We start from the raw sequence: 16,759 nt of genomic DNA on the forward strand, positions 1-16,759 counted from the left end.
TCTTTGAGATAATGAAAATATTCTCAACCTAGACAGAGGTAGTGGTTGTACAACACTGTGAATGGACTAATTGCCCCCGAATTGTCCACTTCGAAACAGTTGATTTTAGGCTGTATGAATTTCACCTCAATAAAAGATATTTCTTTGTTTTGTTTTTTTTAATTATACTTTTAAGTTCTGGGGTACATGTGCAGAATGTGCAAGTTGGTTACATAGTTATACATGTGCTATAGTGGTTTGCTGCACCCATTAACGCGTCATTTGCATTAGGTATTTCTCCTAATGCTATCCCTTCCCCTGCCCCGCTCCCCCTGACAGACCCCGGTGTGTGATGTTCCCCTTCCTGTGTCCATGTGTTCTCATTGTTCAACTCCCACTTATGAGTGAGAACATGCGGTGTTTGGTTTTCTGTTCTTGTGTTAGTTTGCTGAGAAGGATGGTTTCCGGCTTAGTCCATGTCCCTGCAAAGGACATGAACTCATCCTTTTTTATGGCCGCATAGTATTCCATGGTGTATACTCGTGGAATATACATCATCCCTGGTCATTAGAGAATTGCAAATCAAAACCACAATGAGATATACCATCTCATGCCCGTTAGAATGGCGATCATTAAAAAGTCAGGAAACAACAAATGTTGAGAGGATGTGGAGAAATAGGAACGCTTTTACACTATTAGTGGGAGTGTAAATTGGTTCAACGATTGTGGAAGACAGTGTGGCGATTCCTCAAGGACCTAGAAGCAGAAATACCATTTGACCCAGCAGTCCCATTTGACCCAGTAATCCCATGACTGGGTATATACCCAAAGGATTATAAATCATTCTACTATAAAGACACATGCACACGTGTGTTTATTGCAGCACTGTTCACAATAGCAAAGACTTGGAACCAACCCAAATGCCCATCAATGATGGACTGGATAAAGAATAATTTTTTAAAAATAGTCTTTGAAAATGGAAAGAGAAGAGAGCAGAGGGTAGATACCAGGATGCCATCCACAGCAGAGCTCTGCCTGTGCAGATGCTGAGAAGAGACAGAACCTCAAACCCTGGGGCTCCTGGGTGTCCACAAAGCATTGGCTCCTGGTTTGTAACAAAACTAAGCATTCAGAAACATTTGCCATGATTTTCCTAAATTATGTTGACTCTGCTGGTACTTACTGAAAGGTATTTGAGGTCTGTGGGCTACGATCATCATAATAACAAATTGAGCTTGTGTGTTGCGTATCTTTACTCCGATTTTTCAGTGATTCAATTTCACTATGTTTACAAAAGAATTCATCTTCAATATATTGGAGGAAAAACGACAAAAACGAACACTGACAGTGGAAGAAGGCTTGGTTTCCATCACCTGTGTCTCAGGTCCCCCCGGAGAAAATTTTAAGTGCATGGATGGGAACTTTCTCTGTTTGGGGTTCCTGTAACTCTTTCCAAGCCTGAAATTATCATCATCACCATCATCACCGTCACCATCACTAGCATCTTTGCCATGGTCATCATCACCATCACCATCATTGCCATCAGCATCATCTTCACCATCATCATCCTCATCACCATCACCATCACCATCATCATCATCACCATCATAACCATTACCATCATCAGCATCACTAGCCTCTTTGCCACTACCATCATCACCATCACTGTTACTATTACCATCATCACTATCACCATCATTTTCACCATCATCACCGTCACCATCACTAGCATCTTTGCCATAGTCATCATCACCATCACCATCATTGCCATCAGCATCATCTTCACCATCATCATCCTCATCACCATCACCATCACCATCATCACCATCATCATTATCACTGTCATAACCATCTTTATCACCATCATAACCATTACCATCATCACCATCACTAGCCTCTTTGCCACTACCATCATCACCATCACCGTTACTATTACCATCATCACCATCACCATCATCAACACCATCACCATTATCATTATCATCATCATCATCGCCATCACCATCATCACCATCACTAACTTCTTTGCCACTACCATCATCACCATCACCATCATCTTCACCATCGTCGTCCTCATCATCATCATCACCATCACCACCATCACCACCATCATCATTATCACCATGATTATCACCATCATCACCATCATTGCCATCAGCATCATCTTCACCATCATCATCCTCATCACCATCACCACCATCACCATCATCATTATCACCATCATAACCATTATCACCATCATAACCATTACCATCATCAGCATCACTAGCCTCTTTGCCACTACCATCATCACCATAACCATCACTATTACCATCATCACTATCACCATCATTTTCACCATCATCAACACCATCACCATCATTATCTCATCGTCATCCTCATCATCGCCATCACCATCAGCACCATTGTCATTATCACCATCACCACCATCACCATCACTAACTTCTTTGCCACTACCATCCATCACCATCATCCAAACCCTCTGTGTAAAAATGAATGAGAAAAATCACGAGTCCCCCATGACACCCGTTGGCAGAGAAACCCACACAGAATCAGACTCAAACACGCTGTTTCTCCCTGTCTCTCTTTCTCTCTGATCCTCTCTCCCTACCTCCTTCTCTCTGTCTCTTTTCTCTCTTTCTCTCCCAGTCTCTCTCCCTTTCTGTCTGAGTCTCTTTCTCTCCTTCTGTCTCTCTTTGTCCCTGTTTCCCTCCCTCCTTCCCTCCATCTCTCTCTCCCTCACTGTCTCTCTCTCTCCCATTCTGTGTCTCTGAGACTCTTTCTCTCCCTCTTTTTCTCCTTCGCTTTCTGTCTCTCTTTCTGTGTCTCCTTCTCTCCATCTCTCCGTCTCTCGCTGTCCCTGTCTCTACCTCCCTTCTTTCCATTTCTCTCCCTGTCTCTCTGCATCCCTGTCTCTGCCTCCCTCCTTCTCTCCATCTCTCTCTCTGCCTGTCTCTCTCTCCCTCCTTCTCTCCATCTGTCTCCCCCTCTCTGTCTCTGTGTCCCTGTCTCTCCCTCTCTCTTTCTCTCCGCTCTCTCCCTCTCTGACTCTCACTGTTCCAGTCTCTCCCTCCTTCCTTCTCCCCATCTCTCTCTCCCCCTCTCTGTCCTTCTCTCTCTGTTCCAGTCTCTCCCTCCTTCTTTCTCTCCATCTCTCTCTCTCTCCCTGTCTCTCTGTCTGTCCCTGTCTCTCCCTCCCTCCTCTCCATCTCTCTCTCTCTGTCTCTCTTTCTGTCCCTGTCTGTCCTTCCCTCCTTCTCTCCATCTGTCTCTCCCTCTCCATCTCTCTCTGTCCCTGCCTCTCCCTCCTTCCTTTTCTCCACCTCTCTCTCCCTCTCTGTCTGTGTCCCTGTCTGTCCCTCCCTCCTTCTGTCTCTCCTCTCTCTCTGTCCCTCTCTGTCCCTGCCTCTCCCTCCTTCCTTTTCTCCACCTCTCTCTCCCTCTCTGTCTCTGTGTCCCTGTGTGTCCCTCCCTCCTTCTGTCTCTCTCTCTCTGTCTCTCTCTCTCTGTCCCTCTCTGTCCCTGTCTCTCTCTCTCTCTCTCTTCCTCTGTCTCTCCCTCACTCTCTTTTCCCTTGCTCTCACCTCTCTTCCCTTCTCTGTCTCTTGACAAAAACTCTTTCCTTTGACTGAAACCTAAGCCAGGCTCCTCTGAGTCCCCTGCCCGACGAGGCCGGACCTTGGGCTTCCCTCCACGTCCTTGTAGAATCACTTCTGAGCAAGAATCCTGCTACACCAGTGGGGTGAAAGTCCCCCACCCTTGAGGCCTGACGGTCCTGATCACCCTGGCTGGCGGTCCGCAGTGATCCAATCAAGTCAGTGTAGCCAGAAACTGCTTCTCCTAGGAATTTCCTCTGAGTAATCCACGGCGCCTACCCGTGTCGCCCCATAGTTATAAATCTCCACTTCTCCGCGTTGGAGTCAAGATGGACTGCTCTCTCCCCATTGCAAGACTTTGCTACGGGGGGGTTCCTGATAGCTGCCATTTGGGATGCCTTCAATGAAATCTGCTTTGCTATCTTTCACTGATATTGAAATATTTCTTTAAAATGTAAATTTTATTTTACTTTATGTTCTGGGATACATGTGCTGAACATGCAGGTTTGTTACATACGTTTCCACGTGCCATGGTGGTTTGCTTGTGCCTATCAACCTGTCATCTAGGTTTTAAGTTCCACATGCATTAGGTATTTGTCCTAATACTCTCCCTACCCTTGCTCCCCACCCGCCGACAGGCCCCCTGTGTGTGATGTTCCCCTCCCTGTGTCCATGTGTTCTCATTGTTCAACTCCCACTTATGAGCGAGAACATGAGGTGTTTGGTTTTCTCTTCCTGTGTTAGTTTCTTGATTATACATCATTGTACTGTAAAGACCCATGCACACGTATGTTTATTGAGGCACTGTTCACAATAGCAAAGACTTGGAACCAACCCACATGCCCATCAGTGATAGACTGGATGAAGAAAATGTGGCACAAAGACACCATGGAATACTACGCAGCCATAGAAAAGGATGAGTTCATGTCCTTTGCAGAGACATAGATGAAGCTGAAATATTTCTTTCTTTAACCCTACATTCTCTCCCTGTCAGTGTCTGTCTGTCTCTGGCTCTCACCCCACGTTGGTTCTGAAATGTCCACCTTGAATGTAAAGACCCAGGGAAGTGGGGCCCGAAGAGCTGTCATGGTTCCTGACACGCCCATTGCATGGCGTTCTGCCTACCTGAGACGTGGCCCTCGATCTCGTCCTCTGGCCCGCCCTGCACTTTCCAAGGGCGTCTTTCCTTATCCATGGCTCAGAGTCCCCTTCCTAAGTGTCCACATCAGCATCCCGGAGACGAATGATGACTGCAGGCTCTGGGGCACTGTAGTACCCACCAGCTCCGGGGGCCGAACCCATACGACGCTGGAATCATCTTACAGATCCACGGGGCCACAGCTCCATGGCGACCTTGCTGCCCAGGCGAGGTGCCCATCGTCCTAGCCTCCTCGGGAGTGCGCTGCCTTCGGAGACCCACGAGGTGCGGTGCTGAGACTGGACACACATCCAGCACAACCAGCTGCTCACTCTGACCCTGGCTGTGACTCTAAAACCCCTAAGCACAGGGGGAGACGCACCAACAGTGCCCGGACAAGCTGGCTTTCCACGCCGCAGGTCCCTGTGAGTCTGTTCTACAGCGGTAATCCATCCCCGTCCAGCAAGGGCCCTTTGCATGAGAAAAGGCTTGACCCTGAGGTCAAGCGCAGGTGCCAACCACCCCAGCAAGCCCCTCGGATCCTGCCCCCACAGGAGCCCTGGAATCCACGGCCACGTCGTGCCTGGCATGCTAATTCTGGGTGTCGGAGACTCTGCGGTCTTGCAGCCAGCACTCGCCCATTTATTCACTCTCCAAGAGGCCACGGTCCTCCCCGTGGCTGCATCCAGAGGTTCACCAGCCACGTGCCCTTGTAGGTGACCGCCGGTTTCTCTCCTGGAATCTCCGCCTACCGCCTGCTCCAACTTCCTTGGGGACACGCTCCCACCTCCCACGCAAAGCCAGTCTGCTGTCTTTGTGCAGGAGACGCCTGAATCTCTTCCTCCACTCTTGCCCGGCCCCTTAGGTCTGAGGAAGTCAGCGTGGCTTGGAGGCAAGAGTCCAGTCGTGCCATGTAGACAGATCCTTCAGCTTCCACAGTCCTTAGGAGGCAACAGCGTCCATTTCTTCCTCAATGCAGGTGTTGCAAAGGTGGGAAAGGTTGATGGGAAGGAAGGATGCTTTCCACCTGGTGAATGATACTGTGATGGAATCCCCACCTCTGAGCTTTCCTTGGGCCGGCACTCTGGGCCACTAACTGAACCCGGATGCTGACAACAATGAATATATAAACACACCCGAAGCTGCCGTTCGCTGCCGGTAAGGCTGGCTCTTGTTATATTCCCATCACCTGAAGATCATTTTATCACGTCGAAGGAAGCCCCGGGCCCTGAAGGACTCACTTCTCCCCGCAGTGACATTTAAAATTCCATTTCCCGTTATTAACGTTTCACCCAGGGGGCAAAGCCTTGCTCTGTCCTCGACTTCAGAAGCCTCTATGCGTCGCTTTCCTTTGGGAAATTTAATTTTTAAGGGACAAACAGTGACTGCATCTATCTGTAGGGTACAGTGTGACATTCTGATATATGTACACATCATGGGATAATTGCCTGAAGCCAATGAACATATCCATCACCTCACCTACTTTTCTTTTGTGTGTGTGTGGTGCACGCATTTAAAATCCTACATTTAGGCCAGGCACGGTGGCGCATGCCTGTCATCCCAGCACTTTGGGAGGCCAAGGCGGGTGGATCACGAGGTCAGGAGATCGAGACCATCCTGGCTAACACGGTGAAACCCCGTCTCTATTAAAAAATACAAAAAACTAGCTGGGCGAGGTGGCAGGTGCCTGTAGTCCCAGCTACTCGGGAGGCTGAGGCAGGAGAATGGCGGGAACCCGGGAGGCGGAGCTTGCAGTAAGCCGAGATCACGCCACTGCACTCCAGCCTGGGCGACAGAGCAAGACTCCGTCTTAAAAAAAAAAAAAAAAAAAAAAAAAAAAAAATCCTGTGTTTATTGTAGGACTGTTCACAATAGCAAATAGCAAATACATGGGATCAACCCAAGAGTCCATCAACACATGAATGGGGCCGGGTGTGGTGGCTCACGCCTGTCATCCCAGCACTGTGGGAGGCCGAGGCAGGTGGATCACCTGAGGTCAGGAGTTCGAGACCAGCCTGGCCAACATGGTGAAACCCTGTTTCTACTAAAAATACAAAAAATTGGCCGGGCGCGGTGGCTCAAGCCTGTAATCCCAGCACTTTGGGAGGCCGAGACGGGCGGATCACGAGGTCGGGAGATCGAGACCATCCTGGTTAACACGGTGAAACCCCGTCTCTACTAAAAAATACAAAAAACTAGCCGGGCGAGGTGGCAGCGCCTGTAGTCCCAGCTACTCGGGAGGCTGAGGCAGGAGAATGGCGTAAACCCGGGAGGAGGAGCTTGCAGTGAGCTGAGATCCGGCCACTGCACTCCAGCCTGGGTGACAGAGCGAGACTCCGTCTCAAAAAAAAAAAAAAAAAAAATACAAAAATTAGCCGGGCGTGGTGGCAGGTGCCTGTAATCCCAGCTACTCCATAGGCTGAGGCAGGAGAATCGCTGGAACCCGAGAGGCAGAGGCTGTAGTGAGCCGAGATTGTGCCACTGCACTCCAGCTGGGGTGACAGAGCAAAATTCCATCTCAAAACAACAACAATAAAACAGATGACTGGATAAGGAAAATGTGGGTTATACACAAGGAGGCCAACTCTTCAGCTGTAAGAGTGAAGGAAGTCCTGTTGGCTGCTGCAACACGGATGGAATCGGAGGCCATTACGTCAAGTGAAATCAGCCAGGCACACAAAAACCGATATCGCACGCTGTCACTCCTAGCTAAGAGCTGGACAATTTAAACACAGCGAAGCAGAGGGGGAAAGGTAGATAACAGAACCTGGGAAGGGTGAGAGAGAGGGAGGGAGGAGGACGCAGAGAGGTGGGTTAAAGGGTGCACACATACATTAAGATGCAAGGAATGGCGAGGTGCAGTGGCTCACACCTGTAATCCCAGCACTTTCGGAGGCCGAGGCGGGCGGATCAGGAGGTCAACAGCTCGAGACCATCCTGGTCAACATGGTGAAACCCCGTCTCTACTAAAAATACAAAAATTAGCCTGGTATGGTGGTGGACACCTGCAGTCCCAGCTACTCGGGAGGCTGAGGCAGGAGAATCTCTTGAACCTGAGAGGCGGAGGTTGCAGTGAGCCAAGATTGCAGTCCTGCACTCTAGCCTGGGCGACAGAGCGAGACTCTTGTCTCAAAAAAAAAAAAAAAAAAAAAGACACAAGGAGTACATTTGGAGTTCCATAAGAGAATAAGGTGTATAGACTTAACACAAAAATACTGTATTCAGGTGATGGACACCCTAAATATCTAGATCACCACACATTTTATACATGTAATAGAATTTCTCATAGAACCCCTAAATTTGTACAAAACAAGAAAACACAAAAAAGTTAAAAAAATCTACTTTCAACAGTTTTGAAATGCACAGTACTTTAATATTAATCAACAAAAATAAAAATAAAATCTATGCTGAATAATTTTGAAATGCACAGTACTTTATTATTAACAAAAATAAAAATAAAATCAACTCTGAACAATTTTGAAAGGCACAGTGTTTTAACAAAAATAAAAATAAAATCTTCTCTGAACAATTTTGAAATACTCCGTACTTCATTATTATTAAAAAAAAACCTACTCTGAACAATTTTGAAATGAACAGTATTTTATTATCAACAAAAATAAATCTAAAATAAAACCTATAGTGAACAATTTTGAAATGCACAGTACTTTATTATTAAATATATATATATATAACCTACTGTGAATTTTTTTCTTTTTTTGAGATGGAGTCTCACTGTGTCACCCAGGCTGGAGTGCAGTGGCACTATCTCGGCTCACTACAACCTCCGCCTCCCGGGCTCAAGCAATTCTCCTGCCTCTGCCTCCCGAGTAGGTGGGATTACAGGCACCCACTACCACACCTGGCTAATTTTTGTATATTTAGTAAAGACGGGGTTTCACCATGTTGCCCAGGCTGGTCTCGAACTCCTGACCTCAGGTGATCCACCCAGCTTGGCCTCCCAAAGTGCTGGGATTACAGGCGTGAGCCATACTCTGAACAATTTTGAAATGCACAGTGATTTATTATTAATTAACCAAAATAAAAATGAAACCGATACTGAACAATTTTGAAATGCACAGTACTTTAGTAATAAAAAAATATTATTTACTAACAAAATATTATTATTATTAACTAACAAAATATAAAATCTACCCTGAACTATTTTGAAATGCACAGTACTTTAGTAATAAAAAAAATATATAAAACCTACTGTGAACAATTTTTTTCTTTTTTTTTTTTTGAGACACAGTCTCACTATGTGCCCAGGCTGGAGTGCAGTGGCACAGTTTGGGCTCACTGCAACCCCCTTCTCTTGGGCTCAAGCAAGTCTCGTGCCTTAGCCTCCCGAGTACATGGGATTACAGGTGTGCAGCACGACGCCCGGCTAATTTTTGTATTTTTAGTAGAGACGAGGTTTCACCATATTGGCCAGGCTGGTCTTGAACTCCTGACCTCAGGTGATCCAAAGTGCTGGGATTACCGGCATGAGCCAGTGCGCCCGGCCCTACACTGAACAATTTTGAAATGCACCGTTTTATCATTAATTAACACAAATTAAAATAAAACCTACTCTGAACAGTTCTGAAATGCACAGTGCTTTATCATTAATTAACAAAAATTAAAATAAAACCTACTCTGAACAATTTTGAAATGCACGGTACTTTATTATAAATGAACAAAATAAAAATAACCTGTAATGAACAATGTCGAAATGCAGTGATTTATTATTAATGAACGAAAACAAAACCTACTGTGAACAAGTTTGAAGTGCAGTGTTTTATTATTAATTAACAAAAATAAAACTGACTCTGAACAAGTCTGCAATGCACAGTGCTTTATTATTAATTATGTCACCGTGCTAGGCAGTAGCCGTGCAGAGCTTATTCCTCCTGTCTAAACCAAACTCTACATTACCTGATTATTTGTACTTTTATGAGCAACAAAAATAAAAATGAAACCTACTCTGAACTAGGTTGAAATGCACAGTACTTCATTAATTTATTAAATCATATCTGTTAGCCTATATTAACAAAAAAACCTACTCTGAACAATTTTGAAATGCATAATGCTTTATTATAAACTAACAAAAACAAAAATAACCTACTCTGAAGAATTTTGAAATGCAGTGTTTTATCATTCTCAAAATTAAACCTACTCTGAACAGTTTTGAAATGCACAGTGCTTTATTATTAATTAACAAAAATAAAACCTACTCTGAACAGTTTTTGAAATGCAGTGCTTCAGTATCAATTAACAAAAATAAAACCTACTCTGAACAGTTTTGAAATGTACTGTTTTATTATTAATTAACAAAAATAAAACCTACTGTGAACGGTTTTGAAATGCCCAGTGTTTTATTATTAATTATGTCACCGTGCTGGGCATAGCTGTGCAGAGCTTATTCTTCCTGTCTAAACCAAAACTCTGTATGATCTGACCAACATCTCCCGCCGTGACCTCCCCAGTCTCTGCTACCCACCCTTCTACTCTTGCTTCTGTGAGTTTGACTTTTTTAGATTCCACGTAGCAGTGAGACCATATGCTCTTCATCCTTCTCTCTTTATTGTTTGATTTTGTTTGTTTTGTTTTTGTTTTTTTTCAAGATGGGGTCTTGCTCTGTCACCCAGGAGGTGGCACGATCTCGGCTCACTGCAACCTCCGCCTCCTAGGTTCAAGCGATTCTCCTGCCTCAGCCTCCCGAAGAACTGGGATTACAGCCCCGCGCCACCATTCCCAGCTCTTTTTTTGTATTTTCAGTAGAGATGGCGTTTCAGCATATTGCCCAGGCTGGTCTCCAACTCCTGACCTCAAAGGATCCACCCACCTTGGCCTCCCAACGTCCTGGGATGACAGGCGTGAGCCACCGCACCTGCCTCTGTCTTTCTTAATTTCACAGAAGAGGATTGATTTGGCCCCAGTGCAAGAGTTAGGTCTCAGCTGTGGTCTGGACCCGTGCACGAGAACCTCAGTTCCAACTCTGGACCGTGCGAGGGTCCCAGCCTCACAGGTGTACTGAATCCAGGTCCAAGCGTCATCATCTCACCTGTGCACTTGGATCCACATAGGAGAGGCACAATTCCAACTGTGGACTGAGTCTGCCTGTGAGACTCAGAACCTCACCCGTGGGCTGTGTCTATGGTGGGGGTCACAATCCTGTCGGCTGAGTGTACCTACGAGACTCACCATCTTACCTCTGTGCTGGGTCCTGTTAGTGAACCAGAGAGAGAAAGAAATCATTTAGGTGTGGCTGGGTACGGTGGCTCACGCCTGTCATCCCAGCACTTTGGGAAGAAGCCAAAGCAGGCGGATCACCTGAGGTCGGGAGTTCGAGACCAACCTGACCAACATGGTGAAACCCCGTCTCTCCTAAAAATACAAAAATTAGCTGGGCGTGGTGGCAGGTGCCTGTCGTCCCAGCTACTTGGGAGGCTGAGGCAGGAGAATCGCTTGAACCCGGGAGGCAGAGGTTGTAGTGAGCTGAGATCGCATCACTGCACTCCAGCCTGGGCGACAGAGCGAGACTCCATCTCAAAAACATAAATGGATAAATACATAAATAAATAGAAAAAAAAGAAATTGTTTAGGTGGAGAGTTAGGGTGAAAGGACCCCCAGAGAAAACTTTCCTTCTAACCAAAAGCAGCTCGCGGCCACGGTGGCTCACGTCCGCCAGAGAGGCAAGCGGTACATCAGCCGGGCAGGCATGTGATGTAAAAGTATTGTTATACCTTTGCAGTCTTGTATCTGCAAAGACCCTGTTTGCACGTATCCCATTCTGACATTTCTGTGCATGTGAATTTAGCGGAAGGAGGCACTTCTGTTTTCCCCTTTCATTCTCCCAATGCCTGCTGAGGAGAAAATAGAGTTCGAGAGCGGTCCACAAGAAGAAATAACAGGGAATACGTGTTCTCGTTTCTCCTCACTGCACGCAGAGAAATCCGTTCTGCATTTCCCCTCAGGATGATCGGAGGGCCCCTCACGTTCTCTTTTGTGCACCTGTGAGTCAGAATTTGCGGTTCTCGCTGCACCACGGCCCGAACACTTGGGAAGTTGCTCTCTGGCTTTGCCGCCACAATAAGACCTGGAAGATGGTAGTGACCTTCGCAGTGATTCAGAATAAAAAAAATAAAGTCAGCCTTGTCCATATTTCACTGTCTCATGGTTTCTTGCATATAAACAGGATCCTAAAGCTTTTATTTTAAGTTCAGGAGGATATATACAGGTTTGTTATAGGGGTCAACTTTTGTCTTGGGGGGTTGTGGTTTGAACCCAAAAACACCTGAGACAGGCCTCAGTTAATTTAGAAAGTTTCTTTTGCCAAAGTTGAGGATGTGAAGATGGGTACCCATGACACAGGCTCAGAAAGTCCTCAGGTCATGTGTCCAAGGTGGTCAGACGACAGCTTGGTTTTATACTTTTTTTTTTTTTTTGAGACAGTTTCACTGTGTCCCCCAGCCTGGAGTGCAGTGGCACGATCTCGGCTCTCTGCAACCTCCACCTCCCAGGTTCAAGCGATTCTCCTGCCTCAGCCTCCTGAGTAACTGGAATTACAGGCGCCCGCCGCCGTGTCCGGCTAATTTTGTATTTTTGGTAGAGACGGGGTTTCACCATGTTGGCCAGACTGGTCTCAAACTCCCGATCTCAGATGATCCGCCCGCCTCGGCCTCCTCCCTAAGTCCCGGGACTACAGGCGTGAGCCACCGCGCCCGGCCTTACACATTGTAGAGAGACGTGAGACATCAATATATGGAAGAAGTGCGTTGGTTCTGTTAGGAATGCTTGTTTCTCCGTGCTGTAAAGAAATAGCCCTTGAACATAAATTTAATCTCCTCAGCCAGGCCGTTTTTTTACTTTCTGCAGAAACGGTACACTTGCCAGCAGTTTGGCCACCAGAGTACCCAGCACAAAGGCGACAGGGTCATTTATAACCTGACGCGTCCACCCAACGCTGTGTCCGGTTTCCATGGGCTGGAACGGGGGCCCTCACATTCCGTATTTGTCCCGACTGGCCAGCAACTTAGAACTTTTTTAAAAGAGGCAAAGGCAGAGGAGAACAAAGGAAGGAGGGAGTCACTTGTGGAACGCTGAGAAAGGTAAAAACACCTGCAAAGAAGGAAGAGGAACAGGCTGTGACCTCATGCTGGCTTGGACCGGGATAAGCATCCCAGGGCGGATATTTAGGCTACACTGTGGGAGCTAGGAACACAAAGAACATGGATTTCTTTATTACGGCTAGCAGAGATTTCAGAACGTTAGCACAGGTCTTTGAATACATTTTACTTCTAAGAGAAGTTCGTATTTATTCCTAATTAGACGGGGCGGAAAGTCTTTGAAGAGGAACCTCTACTCTCCTGTTTACCGTTGGGTCTGGAAAGGCGGGACAACCTGAAGCAAAGGCAGGAAGACTGGAAGTGGGGAGGGAGCCTCAGGTCACAGAAGGTGCGACACAAATGGTGACATTTTTCTGAGTTTCCGAGGAGCCTTTCCAAAGGAGGCGATCCGATATGCATCTATCTCACCGAGCAGAGGGAGGACTTGAATACAATGGGAGGCAGGTTTGCCCTGAGCAGTTTCCAGCTTAATTTTCCTTAGTGATTTTGGGGGTCCAGGATATTTTGCCTTCACTGTTGAATTAACTGTTTTATCAGCCAAGTATTAAGCCCAGTACCTAAAAGATATTTTTTCCTGATTTTCTTCTTCCCCTACCTTCCACCCTCTGCTAGGGCCCACCGTGTGCTGCTTCTCTCCGTGTGTCCATCTGTTCTCATCACTGAGGTCCCACTTGTAAGTGAGAACATGTGCTATTTGGTTTTCTGTTCCCACGTTTGTTTGCTGAGGATAATGGCCTCCAGTTCCATCCACATTCCTGCAAAGGACATGATTTTATTCCTTTTTTATGGCTGCATAGTATTCCATGGTGTATATATACTACACTTGCCTTATCCAGTCTACAACGGATGGACATTTAGGTTAATTCTATGTCTTGGCCATTGTGAGCAGTGCTGCAGTGAACATATGTGTGCATGTATCTGTTGTTTTGTTGTTGTTGTTCTTTGAGACACTGTCTTGCTCTGTTACCCAGGCTGGAGTGCAAAGGCACAATCTCGGCTCCCTGCAACTGCCGCCTCCCAAGTTCAAGCAATTCTCCTGCCTCAGCCTCCCAGGTAGCTGGGATTACAGGTGCCCATCACCATGCCTGGCTAATTTTTTGTATCCTCATTAAATCCAGTTTTTAATTAAATGCAGCTATTTTCCTGCTGAGAATTCATTCTTTCATTTATCTATGCATATATATACATACACACACACACACACACACACATATATATATATTTTTTAATTTATGAATTTGCCCAGGCCAGGTACAGTGACTCATGCCTGTAATCCCAGCATATTCGGAGGCTGAGGTAGGAGGATTGCTTGAGGCCAGGAACTCAAGGATAGCCTGGGCTACAGAGGGAGACCTCATCTCTCCAAATAATAATAATAAAAAAAATTAGCTGGGCATGGTGGTGTGTGCCTGCAGTGTCAGCCCTCAAAAGGCTGAGCCTGGATGATTGCTTGAGTCCAGGAGGTCAAGGCTGCAGTAAGCTGTGATCACACCCGTGTATTGCAGCCTGGGTGCCAGAGCTAGACCCTGTATCTAAGAAAATATACATATACATACACATATATATACACACACACATGTACCTACTCTTACTTACATTTCTTTGTGTATCATTGGCTTATTTTGAGGTTTAAAACCAGAATCAAAGAAAATTGATTGGAGGAGCACCTGACTGAAGCAAAATTCATCTCTCCCACCAAAAGGAAGGATTTGCCAGCCGGAGTTCGCATCTGAAAATCAGCAGTAATAATCCTGCTAAGCACATCGAAACAGGTCAGCCTGGCTCTACAGGTCAAAATCATAAAAGGTCAAAGCATTTCTTAAAGCGTTAAGACCCACTCAATACACTAAGCACGCTTTTTGGGAGGTGCAATATACAATTCCAGATCTTTATGCTGCTTTTTTTTTTTTCTTTCTCTTTTGAGACGGAGTCTCACTCTGTCGCCCAGGCTGGAGTGCAGTGGCGCGATCTCGGCTCACTGCAAGCTCCACCTCCTGGGTTCACGCCGTTCTCCTGCCTCAGCCTCCCGAGTAGCTGGGATGACAGGTGCCTGCCACCACGCCTGGCTAACTTTTTGTATTTTTAGTAGAGACAGGGTTTCACTGTGTTAGCCAGGATGGTCTCGATCTCCTGACCTTGTGATCCGCCCGCTTCGGCCTCCCAAAGTGCCGGGATGACAAGTGTGAGCCACCACGCCCAGCCTATGCTGCTGTTTTAAAAAAGAATGACCTGCCAGGTGAGGTGGCTCACGCATGTCATCCCAGCACTTTGGGAGGCTGAGGTGAATGGATCACCTGAGATCAGGAGTTCCAGACCAGACTGGTCAACATGGTGAAGTACAGTCTTTACTACAAATACAAAAATTAGGCCTGCGAACCACCGCGCCCGGCCTTGGTATTTTGTTATGGTAGACTTAGCATGTGCACACAGAACTTAACAACTTATTTTGATATCAAGTACGATCGACTCTGCTCAACAGAATTTCAGCCACCTGGCCAGCAGGTGCCACGTCCAACATGCCTGCCATGGAAACCTGTCCCAGTCAAGCAGTACCTATGGATGCGTGTAGCAGATACAATAAAGTTAGCTCCAGGAAGTAATTGTCTCACCCACCCCATAGACTGCACACATCATACAGGACTGGAGAAAATAACTCAGGCTTGGGTTGCACATGCCTGTAATCCCAGCACTTTGGGAGGGCGAGATGGGCGGATCACGAGGTCAGGAGATCGAGACCATCCTGGCTAACACGGTGAAACCCTGTCTCTACTAAAAATGCAAACAATTAGCCGGGTATGGTGGCAGGTGCCTGTAGTCCCAGCTACTCGGGAGGCTGAGGCAGGAGAATGGCATGAACCCGGGAGGCCGAGGTTGTAGTAAGTCGAGATCAAGTCACTGCACTCCAGCCTGGGCAACAGAGCGAGACTCCATCTCAAAAAAAAAAAAAAAAAGAAAAAAGAAAATCACTGAGGCTTGAGCCCCATTAAGATTGCCTGTCTCTGTCTCAGAACAAGAATGTACCACAGTAGCAGAGTATTGGGAACATTTTATGACATGTAATGACTACACAGCAAGTATAGATACTCGGGGAAAACCTCGGTGGTCTCCTGAGTTGGGTCTTGGTGGTTGACTGTCTGAGTGTCAGCTCTGGCACTTTAGACACAGGAGGTTTACAGAAAGAATGCGGGTGGCGATTTGAATTCTTTATTTTTTTGTCTTGTTCACTTCGTCCTACAGAGAGATTTATTTATTTATATATTTATTTATTATTTTTGCTTCATATCTGTGTCTTTATTTGTTCTTAAACATAATTTCAGTCCGTGTGATGCTCTGAATAGATTCTGACAAACTTAACTGGGGCAGGCAACTGGGGAAGGTCGTCGGTGACTCACACGCTAACGATGGAAGGTGGCTGGTCCTTTCAGCTTCATCCCTCCATCCACGGCGTGTTCAAGATCCCAGGAGCTCCAGCTCTCACGCCTCCCTTTCAGAACAAAAGGGTCCTGCCCAGGGAGATACAGCGTCTCGGCCCCCACAACACGAAGCAGCTGAGCTGGGAACTCAGGAGGAAACATGCGCTGTGGGTACCTGGGTGAGGTCACCGGGGCTACCACAACCCAGTAACACCGACAGGGTGACGTGAACCAGAGCAATGCACTCTCTCACCATGCTGGGAGCCAGAAGGCGGTTTGACATTCCTGCCTCTCTGACAATGCGGGGAGCCAGGGGTCCCAGATCAAGGTGCTGGCACGCTTCATTCCTTCTGAGGGCTTTACAGTATGACAACTTTTGCTTGCTATTCATTTGTTACTTTTTGTGTTTAGACATCTTTATGCCTTTGTAAATACTTTCGTTTATTTAGTTTACATGTATTTCATATATTTATAATGCTTTTATTTCTTCATTTTGTTTATATATTTTTATAGATTTATATGAG

At 46.4% G+C, this 16,759-nt stretch overlaps 1 long non-coding RNA gene across 1 annotated transcript; it reads left to right on the plus strand.

The window, feature by feature from the left end:
* Positions 1-13,034: 13,034 nt before the first annotated feature.
* On the plus strand, positions 13,035-16,370 carry LOC126946867 (uncharacterized). The gene is made up of 3 exons (XR_007722789.1): positions 13,035-13,495; positions 14,450-14,594; positions 16,140-16,370. It is a non-coding gene; the product is annotated as an uncharacterized LOC126946867 (long non-coding RNA).
* Positions 16,371-16,759: the final 389 nt, after the last annotated feature.

The sequence above is a fragment of the Macaca thibetana genome, chromosome X, assembly GCF_024542745.1.
Source record: "Macaca thibetana thibetana isolate TM-01 chromosome X, ASM2454274v1, whole genome shotgun sequence".
Classification (NCBI taxonomy): domain Eukaryota; kingdom Metazoa; phylum Chordata; class Mammalia; order Primates; family Cercopithecidae; genus Macaca; species Macaca thibetana.